Genomic DNA, 15,542 nt, shown 5'->3' with positions numbered 1-15,542 from the left:
TTTCCATGTTGTACCAGAAATTGAGTGGCAACTCGTAAATAAGAATAAAAGTTGTTCCCCAAAATTCAGAAATGGGACAAAAAGGGACACAATGAATCATGCTGGTAAAACAACACTTCTTCATGTTTTCCCCTTAAAGATTGGTCTTGAATTTACTTTTGCTTATTAAGGGAAAGGAAAGGAAAGTTGCAGGCTAGGACTTGCTCCAAATATCTCTTTTTCCATTCAAGAGCTCTTGACTGGAATTCTCCTTTGGCCAAAGAACGAGAGAAGTTCTTTGTCAGTGCTAGTAAGTCCCTCTTACTAATTTTCAATTGAGCAATACTGCAAGCAATCCAAATATTTACAAAACAGCTTTACGTACAATGAATTTGAGTCATCTCAGTCCATGAAAGCTCCAGATTAGCACTAAAGAGGAAATTCATCACCTCAAGCTAAAAAGGAAACCGCTGGGTAATGACTGGGCCCTCCATTTATCCCCCGGGGAGGAAATCCTGGTGGAACCTATAGCTGGTGGAACTTTTGATTTTTTTTTTTTATCATTTTACTGTTTTATGGTTTTATGGTTTGATCGTTTTACTGTTTTATGGTGGTTTTATAGTTACTGGTTTTACTGTTCCTGAGAGCCGCCCAGAGTTGTTTAGGACGGATGTCCATATACATCTTTTAAATAAAATAAAATAAATAAACTAGATGGGGATGTGAGGAGCCAAAACTTTACAGTCTTCTTTAGGACCAAGAGGATCACCACATTGGCGATGCAGTTTGAGAACCAGCTGGAGTCGACTTTCACAGACTTTTGTCATTATCATAGCTGGAGAAGGGTTGAAATATTTCACCGGGGCATTCTTTCTTGCTCTGCACTTAAAAAAAAAAAGTTTAAGTCAAGGGCAGCTTTGGAGTAACAGATGGTGATTCGACTGCTTCTGTATTAAGAAGCAAAACAGAAAAGACCCATCCGTTCTCTAAACTCAAACTTCACACGGCTGACCTCTGGCCTTGATAACATAAGACTACAACAAAGGAATTTCACAGCCTCAGACTATCATTTATTTCTCAGTTTTAGATCCACACCTCTAATGCCAAGCTTTGAGTTTTCTCTGTGAACATTCAGAGAGTCAACGATTCATTCTTCTGGCCGCGTTTTTAAGAGGAAACAAGTTTCACCTAGAGCTAAACTGAACACCCAGTTAGATCTCCAGCTTTTTCTTCTTTCTTCAGCTGTCAAGATCACCCCAACATGGCTTAACTTTCGCTCTTGCCTGCCTCCTTCACAATCCCGTTCACCCCAAACACCATTCAAGAACGATGCTTTTGCATGGAAAACATGCATTTCCCCTTATTTTTTTAACATGAGATTCTGTGTTCCTTCCCCACTGAGGTTATCAACTTTGAAACTGCACCTTGCCCCTCTATTAATTGGCCGCCATAAGGAAATAAGGCTGCCTATTTCCACACATCCTGAACATTTTCCTTCGACAGTTCCCAAATATATCCAATTATACTTCGAGCCATAAAACCCGGCAGGTGGTTTTTCATTGCTTCCTTATATTTTCTGTGTGTAAGGAGATTGCCTAAACCACTTCCTCTTCTTCTCCTCTCCAAGCCACCTACAAGAAAGGAAAATGCTGCATTTGACCCCAGGACTGATCATTGATTCCTTAACTGCACATGACCAAGGCTGGGGAAGAAGGAATAAGATAGAACATGAAAACTTAAAAGAGTTCTGCCTGGTTTTCAAATCACATTCTGATTTGAGCAGAGAGTTCATTAATAAAGCGGTTAGCATTTAAGTAAAAGCAAAGCAAAACATAAAACTGGACGGTGTTCCTGGACTGTAACATACTTAGTATGTTAGCAAGAACTTCATTTATTTTTATTGTTTAGTTGTTCAATTTATATCTCACTTTTTCTTCAGAAAATCTAATAGTACAACCATCATCTCACTTAGGAGGTGGGTTTGGGGAGGTGGGTTGGACTGGGAGTGACCGGTCACCAGAGAAGACCTGAACTAGGATCTCCCCAGTCCAATCCAATACGTTAACCATTACCCTAAGAAAGTTTGGGGCACGGCCATCACAATAAATTCCTTCCAAAGGCACTGCCAAATTGAAAGTTTCTTTCTTATGGAAAGAGAAGAAACAACCCTGCCAACTCCTAATGAAAAACTGAAGTTTGGGACTGGTTGTACTTTACCTATAGCAGCTGTTTTGTTCTGCTGTACTGTTAGTAATCTCTGCTTCTTATTTGTAAGCCAAGCCTTCACAAAACAGTTCAGGAACAAGAAAATGAAGCGTCTGCAAAAAAGGCAAACATTCCCACTCACCCCTTGCTCTTTCGACTATACGGTTGCTATTTGAGATATGTTTACTACAGTGCAAAAGTGTACCTGAAAGGATCCCTGAGTGGCTTACAAATACCAGCGTTAAGATAAACCCTGCCATGAGGCCTGTGAGCCAGAAGACATGGCACACAAGGAAATGGTGATGCGGAGGGAAGAGGAAAAGAATGATTTCAGATATCGGCAAATCCTAAAAAGTATGGTCCTTGCCATACCTGGTTGGGATGAAAACACCTTAAGGAAGCAAGATGGAATGACAGATAGAAAAATGAGTGACGAAACATCTTACTGAGCTTGCTACAATGCATACTCCCAAATGTTAATGGAAGTGTGGATAAGTTGACACTCCCATTAATTACTAATTATTAGATCCTCCCATGGATGTACGGAAGTATAAGATCTCACCGGATCTAAGTAACCCCGAGACAGTCCTTCCTAGTTCTTTGAGGCAGAAGAAGAGTTGAGTTCCAAGGATATGAGAATTTCTCAGGGATGGAGCAGGGCCCTTTTGGGAGCGGCACCTATTTCATGGCCTTTCCATCCGATGATGTTGACCAAGTCTTTGTCATTGCAGAGAGCTACTGTACAAGGTTAAGACTTCTGGTCTTTTCTTTTGACTCAAGGGACAGCCCTGCTGTTATTCTTGGCTGTGACATACCCCTCCCCTGCTTCAGGTCTTTAATGTCACCCACTGCAGCTGTTAACGACGGGCCTTACGCACCCTGCAGAAAAGAGCAAAGCCACTTTCCCTGGGAAATTAATTGAACTTTTAAGAAGTCACCACGGTTCTACATTTATGAAGACCGCCCAACTCCCCTCCTCGTGCAAAAATTCTCCTCTCTGATTTACCTCCGCAGTTAACTCCGCATACGTGTTTTATCTATCTGACTTCGCTAACCAAGGCTGGTTCCAAGTCCCTGTTGGAAGCCCGCAGCTGCAGAGTGTTTATTAAAAACCACCCCTGGAGATGCACCACAGTAAAAGGAACCCTGTGCTCTAATTATCTTGGAAAAGAAAGAGGGAATGAGGACCCTTAGCGATGCAGAAGGAAGCTTACAGGGAAGAGAGGAATGACAGAGTTAGGAGAATGGGCTGCAAAAGAGCAGATGTTGCCAGTGGTGGAACACCCTTTCTGGAATGATCTTCCCAGGGGGGCCTGGCTGCTATCAATGCTTTTGGCAACAAGTTTTAAAAAAACGCACATTTAATTCATTGATTTGTTTGTCTGGAGGATTTATACCCCGCTGCAGCCAGTCGACTCTCGGTGGCTTGCAAGGAAGACAGTTCAAGCAATAACAATTAAAGCATCTCTCTGGAACAATTCGGTTTTCAATAACTTCCTAAAGGCCAGCAGGGAAGGGATGTAAAGGCCCATTTTAAATTTTAACAGCCCCTTTATTGTTTTCCAGACTTTCACTGGGTTCTCGCCCCCCCCTTTTAATTTCTATGTTCTTTTTATTGCTATTATTATGGCCCATTAGTATTTTCATCTTGCTCCTGCATTGTTTGCTGGGTTGGTTTTTATACGTCTCAACATTTTTTGTTTGTTTGTTTGTTTATTTATTTATTTATTTATTTATTTATTTATTGGATTTCTATGGCTGCCCGTCTCAGCAAGTAACTCTGGGTGGCGAACCGTCGTAAAAACATAAAACAATTAAAAACAGTTACAGTCAATACAAAATAAATATATATGGTCGCCGAGTAAAATTATTGCTGTAGATGTCAATACAGCCAGGAAACGGGGTCCTTAACGCACTCGGGGCCCCAGGCCTGGGCACATAACCAGGTCTTCAAAGGCCTTATGAAAGGCCACAGGGTTGGGGTCATCCTATTCTCTGGAGGGAGAATGTTCTAGAGGGCAGGGGCTATGGGGGAGAAGGCCTGTCTCCTAGTCCCCTCCAGCCGACATTCTTTGGCTGACGGGGCCCATAACATGCCCGACCTGCTGGACAAAATTGGACGGGTAGAAACAATTGGGAGAAGTCGGTCCCTCAGGTAACCAGTAATATGTTTTCACTGATTCATCACCATACAGTGATCGGCAACTTTTGGACAAGACTGAACAGGAGCTCCCAATTTCTATCCTAGGGGCATACATAAATGCCCACGCTGCCACATTTTGTACCAGCTAAAGCTTCCAAATACCCTTCAAGCCACCTGTAGAGCACATTACAAACTAGAGACAGGGCAGTCCTCACTTACCAACTATTCGCTCAGCAACCGTTTGAAGTTATGAGACTGCTGAATATGGAGACTAATGACCGGTCCTCAAAGTTGTGGCCATCTCAGTGTCCCCGGGGTCAGGTGCTTGGCAACCAGTGCACATTTATGACAGCTACAGTCCCCTCACGGTCACATAATCACCATTTGCAACCTTCATAGCCAACTTCCAACAAGCAAAGTCAGTGGGGAAGCCAGCAGGAACTTGCAAATCAGTCACACGACATTAGGCTTAACAACCCACAGTGATTCACTCAACAACCACAGCCGGAAATGACAAACTGCCATACGTTGGGCATGGTCACGTGATTTTTCACTTTACAACCACGTTGCTTAGTGATGGAGTTGCCAGTCCCAAATGCGGTCCGTAAGTGAGGAGTACCTGTAGTCCATTCTGAAGGTGACCAGGGCATGAGTGACTGCGAGCAGAGCCTCCTGACCCAGGACTCTTTTGGGAACTTCCAGTCATTTAGTTCTGTTTTCTGCTGATGTTCTTATTTTAGGAAAAGGAGAATGGAATGGGGATAAAGGGGAAGAGAATGAATGTAGGCAGAGTGCCACTGCCTCTGTCAGATCGGGGGGTAGGATTTTAGAGGGTGAAACCAAACCGAAAGGGCAAAATTTCTCTTTCAGACTACACTTGCACTTCCTCCTAACCCACGCTTCACTGCATCATGGCTTACTTATCAAATCCAGTCACCTGGATTCCCACAACACCCTGAACCAGCCACAAACCCAGTGGCTGGGTTCAGGCAACACATTGAGCCCCAAACTAGCAAACACCTTTTAGTCTACCCAATTCTGTGATCTCAATCTTACTGAATGGGCTGAGGTTGGTCATCTTTGTTTTTTTCTCATCTGAAGAGCCAAAAACTTGGAAAAGGTATAGGTGGGTGGGTGGGTGTGTATAGGGTGGTGGCGGTGAGAACATAAAAAAGGGAAGAGATTAAGAATCTTAAAATGTCATGCTGCAAATCAGAATGCTAATTCCATTTGCTACATTATATTTCATTTTGTTTTATATTTCTGATCTTGACCTCAGCTTAGAACAGGATATTGGCAAAGAGGGTGTCCAATCAAGTTATGATCAGCCCAGAGTGTATCTTCCAAATAAAAATCAGATCCAGGTTTTCCGTGCCTGTAATGGACTTCATACCAAAGTTGCAAGAGATTCACCTGGAAGGAAGCTTTTTCTTCAGAGAAGGAAACTGAGTCATCCAGAACTTCTCAACTTGAGATATCCGAGGATAGGTTTAAATCAGCAGAAGAAGGCTATAAACATTTGAATGTGCTAATCTCTTGGTAGAAATGCTCATTTAGAAGTGTCAATCTTCACAGCATAATCTTTGGCCCATAGTTTGGTGATTAACTATTCAGAAGCTACAAATTACGGATGGGTAAAACTGAGGAACCTACTCTTTCTGGCATCTTTTATCTTTAAACCTGACTTGGACTTGACTATCCTCCATACAGGAGATCACAGTCAAGGGTTCAACAAGTGCCCAAAAAGCACCAGACTGATGTCAAATAAAAGATATTTGGAAACAGGAAACAGGTGCAAACAGATAACATTCCCTGGAAAGATTTCCTACGCACAGCCATTTTAATAATGAGAGGAGGGAAAGTGATACAACTCTATCATAGATTCTCAGCAGCTACATTTGTTGGAATTTCTACTTCAACAAAATAATTTAGGGCACTGGATCTCTGTTCTCCTTTGCATCCACTAAACATGCTAATTCCAGCTTGGAGGCTAATGGAGGATAAGCCTCCCTCCTACTCTTGGGTGGTGATGGACTGTCAACAGGACTGCAGAAAACAATAGGATCCACTGAGGATCAAGAGTGAAATATGAGCATCCCTGAATGAGGGATCAAATATCAAATATTAGTTAGGAATCCAGAAGACAACTACTATGGTTCTTCTTCATGTCCATCACAGGACATTCGGATATAGCCTACTGGAAAACTGAACATTCAGCAAAAGAACATTTTCCACACCATTGTGGGAGAGAGAGGATGGTTTAAACCATTACATTAAATCATGGTTGGGTTCACACTAGTCATAAAATCCCACTCACCATCTTAGGCAATAAAAAGAGGCCTCTTCTACTGATCATGCTAAAACCTACGATTTCATCCCAGTTTGCCAAATTTTATTGCATTTGCACATACAAAGCCTTCACTTAGAGTTTACCAGCTGTTAAGAGCTGGATTCACAGAACCCATTCACCCAAAACCATATTCAAAAAAAACATGGCTCAAAGAACCATGTGAACCCAGCCCAGGTTTTGCATACTCAAATTAGTTGGAAGAAGCTTTAGGAGGCCTCTGTGTGCTCAACTCCCATACCATAAAAACTGCAGAGTGGCAAGATCAAACATGTTTTCCTCTTCCAATTGAGACGATCCTATCCTGCTAGAGCAGACAATATTTGGGAGTCAGAAACCTGTTTGCAAGCAGCCCTGCCTGATCAGGGTTGCAGTTAGTGTGCCTTTGAAGACGTGAATGGCTTTCACAACAGTTCACCATATCATGGAACTCAATGGAACTGTTTATAAACTGAACTGCCCATAAAATGAAAAGAATTATATAACAACCCAGCATACAGTTGAAGGAAGAAACTGAGCCTTATAGCATCAGGAGATTTCCTTTGAGAGATTTCTATCTCATCTTTCCTTCAAAAACCCAAGATGGCTTACGTTGGAAGCTCCCATCTTTCTCCCATCCCATCTCCCACCACAGCAACTCGTGAGGTTGGCTGGGCTGAGAAAGTGTGTCCCAAAGTCATCCATTGAGTTTCCATGGGTGAGGTACAGTTCAATTATTTCTCAATTTCTTTATTAAATGTATTCAATTTCTCCCAGGTCTTACTCTAACATCTGTACCACTGTAGCACAATGGCTCTCCGTTATCCAACCTGTGCAAAAAAAAAAATCTAATCCTCAGGTAACAATAACTAGATTCAGATGTTTTCTCAAAACATGGTTTGGTATTAAATTAACACGCCTCTTCATATTTACCTCTTCTCTTCCTGTCTTATAGCAAATATAGTTCAACATTTCACCTGAACAAGGCAAACTATAGAGGCAGGTTAGGAGATGGAGGGCAGGAAGGAGCATGTGAGGACCAAGGTTCATTCATTCAAGCAATGATGCACAGGGTTTGCCATCACCTCTGAACCAAGTCAAGGAATTCATATTTTAGCATTCTCTCTCTGGTCAAGAATCACCAAGCTGGAAGAGCCCATTGAGTCCTCTCAATGCAAGAATCCAAATTAAAGCTCCCCCAAAGATGAGGATTTAACCCATTTAGAGATGGAGAAGACCCCAGCTCTTTCAGAAACAAGACCCCAGCTCATTCATGTGAGACAGCTCCCCTCTTGAAGAGGCTTTTCCTACCATTCAGTCAAAATCTGCATTTGTGTAACTCAAGATCATTATTATGTCTGATGCTCTTGACCTTCTCCTTTATGGAAGCATTCTGTCCTTCCTTTCTCAAAGCTAAACACTTCCACTTCCCTCAGTCCCTGTATGCTTTCCAGTAGGGCAGTGTGTTGTTTCCATTTAGTTGAAGGCAGGGTCCTCAACCTTGGCAACTTTAAGACAGGTGGACTTCATCTCCCAGAATTTGGGAATTCTGGAAGATGAAGTCCACCTGTCTTAAAGTTGCCACGGCTGAGGAACCCTGGTCTAAGGAATGGCAGAGATGTTCTTATATGCACACACAAACACAGCCCAAAGCATCTTTTTGCTTTCAAAGCACTACATAGACATGTCTGCTTCCTGGTTGCCCATCTTAGCATTTCACTTTTAAATGTTCTGCCCAGAACTGGATACATTGGTAGAAGGGGTCTGACCAGGGCAGAAGAGGGTGGACACCTTATTGCTGGGGATTTGAAAATGAATCTTCTAGTGATGCAACTTAAAATTGCATTTGAGTTTTTAGCAGCTGCTTCCCTTTCCTGACTCATATCCAGTTTGTGATCAGCTCCAGTGCCAAGACGTTTTTCACATATTCTATTCCAAGCACAGTATTCCCCCCTTTTGTACCATCCCTTTTTATTGAAATTTTTAACAGGAACAAAGATAATACAGAATGAAAGTAGAAGAGAAAGGAAACATAGAAAAAGAAGGGATAGAAAGTGCAGGAAAAAAAAGAGACAGAAAAAGAGAAAAAACAGAAAAGGATATTTAAAGAAGTGACTTACGATCTTCTTTCCAGCATTACAAGCAAACTCAGTATCTCTCCTCCCCCTTTGATGTGACATAACATAGACCACTTCTTCCCATATCGCCACCCTTTTCCATCAGCAACTCCAGGAAATCATTAACAGTTCTACCCAACTTCAGCAAAAAATCCATAAAGGTTTTCAGTGTTTCATAAGAATGTTTATTATCTTATCCCTGATCAAACATGTCAATTTTATATTCTTTTCTTCTGCACAATATTCTGACATTTTTAATCTTTAATCTGACGTTAAGATGTGGTCGTAGGATCTGGTCTTCAACCCCATTTTGTACCATCCCGTGGACTTCTTTGTCCTAATGAGCTCCCACCACTGATTATGAGCTCCCACCACTGATGTTTCTGACATGCATCATTTTAAGAGTGAGGTGCTCAAGCAAACACTAACATATAGATGTAACCAGAAAACTCAGGGTTTTTTTGTATCAGTTACCCTCCATACAAATTGAATTACAACACCCACGGCCATGGTGAACACAGATAATGAGAGTTCATCACACCAGCTTTGGCTGATGCACCCATTGTGGTCCTTTTTGGAGCAGGAAGCCCTTGTGGTGATGCCTTGATCATCTTTAGGTTAGATTATTGCAATTCACTCTACTGAGAACTACCTTTGAAGACTACCTGGAAATCACTATAGCAAAAACAGCTATTCTCTTGACACTTGGTTTCCATATGCAAATCAAAGTGCTGGGAATTACCTAAAAACCTCACATGACTTGGCTCCAGCTACCTTAGGACCTTCTCCTCTAAGTAGATCTACCTATCCTTCTCAAAAGGAGTTGCTTTGGGTTCTCACCCCATGTGAGGTTAAGGGGATGTAAAACTGGAGGCAGATGTTCTCTGTGATGGAACATTTTGTCCCCACCCCACCCCTTCTAACCCCCCCGATAAATAATGTTTAATTTATATTTGGCTTTTAACTGCTGCCATGGATTCTCTTGATGATTGGTGGCTTTGCTGTATTGTTGTTGTTATGCAAGCCACCAAGAGACTTGGACAGAAGAAAAATATGTGTAATAAATAAATTCATGGCAGGTGCCTGGTTGGGGAAAAGCTGATCTGGATAGGTACTGTTAACTTGCCCAAATGACCAGGATGTAACAGTGACTCAGATCTTTCCAATAAACCACTTTTGGGAGCAGGGAGAGAGGAAAGCAAGCATATTCTCCCAACCTGATTTGGATATCTCAGTGTTGTCCAAACTTGGCCACTTTAAGATGAGTGGACTTCAACTCCCAGCATTCCCCAACCAGCATGGCTGGCTGGGGAATGCTGGGAGTTGAAGTCCACTCATCTTAAAGTGGCCAAGTTTGGACAACACTGGGATATCTCAATGCCTCAGTACGATCTGCTGATTTTCTGCAGTGGATGTCATATACATAAAGCAGGAAGGCAAGAGGGAACACTCATAGAAAGCTACTTCCAGAGCTACAAAATTGTTTTTAGTTCTTCTGGCCATCCACAAATCAGGGTTTCTCTTTTTCAGACCTACAACACCGTCTTCTCACTTTCCCCTTTTTTTTCCTAACCCACATTTCTACTAAAAACTGCTTCATTCAGAGATCCAGACTCTGTTTACAGCATCCAATCGATGAAGGCAGATTCATACAACCAGCCCAACGGTGGCTTAGCTGAATTTCCGAATCAGACCTTTGGCAGCAATGCAACTCTCCTCCCCAGCAGAGCAAGAGTCTAGAGGATATGGATGGCGCAACCCTCCACCAGAGCCAGTTCTTGAGAAAGCGAGTTTCCTTACAAAACAATTCACCCTAAAGGCGTCACTTGATAAGAAAAACTCATTACTCAAACAGGCTGACTTCCAGGAACTTCAGCTCTCCTAAACATCAGCTGCCTCGCATCCACTTACAGGGTCTGGTCAACCAAAGATGCTACAGGATGGGGAGAGGAGGAAAAGGAGAGAGAAAAATGTTTGCACCAAGGTGGAAATTACTGAAGAATTCAGAGGCGAAGTTCTTGGCCATCTTTTCCTTGGCTTGTCTTTGCACTTGTGCATTTACCCATGTGGGTGAAAGTTGCCACACCTGCATTTGCTTACAATGTTGTAAGCTTGAGTTAATCTTAACCATGGTGAAATCTTTTATAGCTTAGTGCAGTTGATTAGTTTATGATTGAGTGTGTTATGCAAACTCAGAAAAGATGTTAATTCAGTAGCCAGGTGAAGCATGTGGCACCATCATGGCCACTTGGTAGGTGGAGTTGCGGAACTGCACAGCACTGAGAACTCTTGTGATTTCAGGGCCTTCATGCGGCTCCGTTCCTCAAGAAATGTTTTTTTATCGCATCAGCAATCTTCCTGCAGAAGCCCTGGCTGTTTGGGAGAGGCATCAGCTTTCCTAACAAACCTCCAGGATCAACAGCAGCAGGCAGAAATATATCAGGTATGGTTCTTCCTATCGTGCAAAGGCTTAATATCACAAGGAAATGTGTTGGCTGAAACCAACCTGTCTGTGGTCATCAGGGACAACGGGGCGGCATTGCTCAGATTCTTGACCCCCAACACTTCAAACTGAGTCCCAAATTCTCTCATTTTTTTAAACAAGCCTCTTTTAACCTTTATTCTTCAAAAATACTGAACTATGACTCACAGAATCCTCCAAATTTACAACAGCCTCCCCTGTTGCAGTGCCTTCCAGGAGAGGACAAGAAGTTCCATTGCACCCACTAGCATAGTCCTTGGACATGAAGGACGTCCAACACATTTAGAAGCCCCCAGGAGATTTAGGGCTCAGAAAACATTCCTGACAAAGCCTTTTTAACATGTTCAGAAATGCTTCTAACCTAAATGTGTCTAACCTACAAGCAGGATGTTTCTAACCCACGAGAAGGATTTTCTTCTTTTTTTTTTTTTTTTTTTGAGGGGTCACTCTCTTTCTATCTGCAGCCTTGACTCTCCCACTCTCACCTCTTGCTTACAGCCAAATATTTATTGTCAGTCCATTAATCCTGAAAGTGCAGAAACATCATACTGCATTGTCAGGGCCACTGTCTTCCCAGCCGTAATGTATAACTGTGAATGCTGGACCATCATCCAAAAGGCTGGATGAAGAAAAATCAATGCTTTGAACCATGGTGCTGGAGAAAATTGCAAAATATCTTGGATCCCTAGAAGAAGAAATCATCAACAGGAGATTAAATAAATCTAGACTGCTGCTGAAAGCACGGATAACTGAGCTAAAGCTTAAATATGTTGGACTAATAATATGAAGGAAACCTTGATGCTGGGAAAATCAGAGCCAATCAAAAAACAGGCCAGCAGAAGACTAGGTGGCTTGCTACCATCACTGATGACACAAGCAGGAGCTTCAAAGGACTCAGAGAAGAAATTCCTGGTAGACAAATTTGGGGAAATGATGTCCGTTGGGTCACAGAGAGTCACAAGCAATGGGCTGCTCGAGCAATAGTTCCTTGGCCGTGTTACACCAGCGTGTAGATGAAGAGGAAATAGGAACATACAAATTCATAGATGGTGCACCTGAAGCTTGTCCTTGGAACAGTGAAAGCTGCAGCCGCCTCACCAGCAATCCTGGTGACTTCCAGAGACCCAACTGGCGTGTCAGTTCTGTTCAAATGGGAAAATCTGAGGTAGGGCGCAAAGCTAGTTGACAAGTTAGTTAGTTAGCTACTGGACAAGTGAGTTAGCTAGTTTTATTTATTTCAGTTTGGACACCACCCAGCTCCAGCTCTGGGTACTTCACAAATTGTAACATAAAAACCAATTCAAACCCAAAACAAGGTGGGATCTGAGTAGAATAAACAAACAAAAAACAAAAATAATGAACACATCCAAGGAGCCCCATTGGTCCCACCCCAAGGCCTGGGAGAACAGCTAGGTCTTTAAGGCTTTCTGGAATGCCAGCAAGGTGGGAGTCTCCCACCCCATCCCCAACAAGCATACGGCCCCACAGAAGAATCTATCAAATAGCTTTCTCCAGGTTCCAGCCATGATCAGAACACATCATTGCAACAGACATACAAGGCCAGGTCAATTTCCACCAAAGGAATAAATGTTTCATTCACACCTCCGGCCCCAGGCTTGAAAATGACTTAGAAATCCAATGTAACTGCAACGATGTGGTCAAATGTGTCACTTTCATCCTTCAGATGAGACCTCTTCAGTTATCACCAATTACTGAACCACATGACGCTTTTCATCCCCATTGCCTTATGAGTCAGGGCCCTTCCACAGCAGGTGTTAAGTCTACGAAACTGTACCCCAGTTTGCCACAATTTAGAGCCGTTGGGCATCTTGTACAAACATCCAGATAACAACAGCATGGGTTGGGGGCTGGCCAAATTTTACCCAGGTCCAGGCAGGTGGGCTTTTCAAAACACTTGCGGGAACAGAAGGAGACAACACCCTAACTTTGTGTCACTGCAGGTTATAATTTCTGCAAATCGTACATTTTCTGTTCTCACCTTTCTTAACTCCACTTCTACTGCAGCCAGCAGAGTAACATACAGACGGCTCCACAGTCTGAATTAGAGCTCTCGAGCCCACAAATTAGCTGTGGGTTTTCTCCAAAGGTGCCCCATAAATCCATCAACGTTGCCAGATAGGTGTTCAGGAAAAAGATGGGTGGCTAGCTAGCTCCGGGGCATTTCAAACCTGCATGCTGCAGTTTGATGCGCTGACTTTAGCAGGGAGGGGATTGAACAATCCACGGGGGGGGAGGGTCAGAAGTTGGGGACCACCCTCCCCATCAAGCCAGGGGTCCAGTTATAGGAAAAATCTGATATTCTCTATTCTTGGTGTGTTTGGAAGGCAACGGGGATCTGCAGTCTGTGTAAAATCTGGGCATACCTTTAGTGAATTTGCCCAGCTGGACAGGAACACCTAGCCAGCTTTAGCTTTGAAAAAACTTAGATTCAGAAACTAAGCAGGATCATACTTGCTTAGTGCTTGGAGGGGAGACCACTAAGAAATCCCAGGCTAGACTGGGAAGGGGATATTGCACAAGAAGACCAGGGCTAAGCACTTCTGCCCAGCTGCTAAGCAAACCCTATGGATGTGTGCATGAAGTCACCCGGAGCCAACTCAAGGAGACTTTATATTACCCTGTGGATCTCCTTAAGCATTCCTTCCTCTTCTGCAAAGTCAGACCCCCTGTGCCCCCTCCACCTCAGCTACAAGGACCCAAACTCCCAACTACCCAGAAGAGCCTGGCAGGACCCTTTGTGCTTTCAGGCTACGGAGGTTTGACTGGTTTGGCAGAAATCTGTCGGCAGACAAAAGCCAGTTATTTGCACAGAGCTCTGCTGCACTGGACAGGGGAGACAGACACCTGCCCACCCAGCGGGAAGGAAGAGGCGGCGGAGCACTTTTAGAAACCTGCTCAGACCCACGGAATCCAGTGGGAGCCTCCTTCCCCTGCCAGGCTGTTCTCAGGGCATCCACGCTGCCAGCCGGTTGCTCAGAACTGAAACTTAACCGCAGTGCCCTTCTCCAAGCTGGCAGCCTCCCATACCCTCCTGGCTGGGGATGGCCGGCACGGGAGTCCCACACGCCTGGGGAGCACCCGGTTAGGAAAGGCTAGATGACCTCGTGGGTTGTGTTTTCTTCCCATGACCCTTTTGGGGTCGTCCTTTTTTGCGGGGGGGGGGGGCATCCTTTAGAAACTTCCCTTTAAGATCTACGGCTCAACGTCTGCAAGAAGGCCTCCTTCCAAGTAAAGCCCAGCCTACTCAAAACCGGGAGTGAGGGGCTTCTCAACCCCCGCAACTCTTGAGGGCCGGACCTTGCAGGCCCGACCCCATAGACCTGCTGCCTCGTGGGGCCCACCGTCCAACCTCGACCCCCCCTCACTTTTCCCACCCCGCTCGCCGAGCCCTGCACCCCTGCCTTCGCCCCCTCCCTGTAACCCGCTCCACCGACCCACGATCTGGCTTCGCCCAACACACGTCCGAGCTGCAAAGTCAGCCTCAGGCGCCGCCAACAGAGCAGCGGTTTCACCACCTCCCGGGGAGCCAAACTTAGCGATCGCCGGGTCTGCAGCTCGGCTGGGGAGAACGGGTCGTGAGAACCCGGGCAGGGACTCTTCCGGGCAGAGGGGGCTTCTGGCATTTAGCGCCCTTCTCCCCTCCTGCGGGGGGATCCCTGAAGCCTTCTCCTCTCCTGCCTCCGCATGCCGGGACTCCCGCGCGCCTCGCCAGCCTTACCTGCGGAGCCCCAGCACCCGCGCGGCTCGGCTCGGCTCGGCTCGGCTCGGCTCGACTAGCTCCCCAGCTTCGCCCACGCGCTCCTCCTCTCCCGCCGCGTCTTCCTCCTCCCGCGGCTCTCCGCCACCTCCGACGGGGCGGAGCGGCGAGAGGGGGAGGGGAGGGGAGGGGAGGGGAGGAGCCGCAGCAGCCTCGGGGCGGTCTCCCGAGGGGCGCCCCGGCCGCTCCCCCGTCCGGCTGTGCTCGCCCTCGACCGGCGGGAGGAAATCCCACGGCCCGCCCTCTTCCGCGGTTAGCACGGCTCGAGGATTGACGAGAGCCTTGAGCGGAGAATTGCCACCACCGTCCGCGAAGAAATGAAACGATTGAGAGAGGAAGCAGGAGAGAGTCGCGCCCCCCCCCCCCGCAAATCAGGAAAAAACGGTGCCAACGCTCGCCTTGGATGCGAACTTCCAGGCCGCCCAACCGAGCCCCTCAAAGAAGCCACCTTCTTTTTGGCAGCCCTTACAAGAACCTTGCAGGGTAGTCCAATGCTCCAGAGATCGCTGGAA

At 45.1% G+C, this 15,542-nt stretch overlaps 1 protein-coding gene across 1 annotated transcript in view; it reads right to left on the bottom strand.

Annotated features, from left to right (window-relative positions):
* MCTP2 (multiple C2 and transmembrane domain containing 2) overlaps positions 1-15,122 on the bottom strand; it is a 132,211-nt gene extending 117,089 nt beyond the window's left edge. Inside the window, exon 1 of the mRNA XM_088139178.1 lies at positions 14,992-15,122. The gene's annotated coding sequence lies outside the window, so the exon portion shown is untranslated. The remainder of the gene's footprint in view (positions 1-14,991) is intronic.
* Between the last annotated feature and the right edge of the window lie 420 nt (positions 15,123-15,542).

This window comes from Python bivittatus, unplaced genomic scaffold (assembly GCF_059951505.1).
Source record: "Python bivittatus isolate LINGU-HERP-01145 unplaced genomic scaffold, Pbiv_v1 ctg000210_np1212, whole genome shotgun sequence".
NCBI classification, from domain to species: domain Eukaryota; kingdom Metazoa; phylum Chordata; class Lepidosauria; order Squamata; family Pythonidae; genus Python; species Python bivittatus.
Note: the sequence above shows the minus strand (reverse complement) of the source record. Positions and strands in the feature narration are given on the sequence as shown.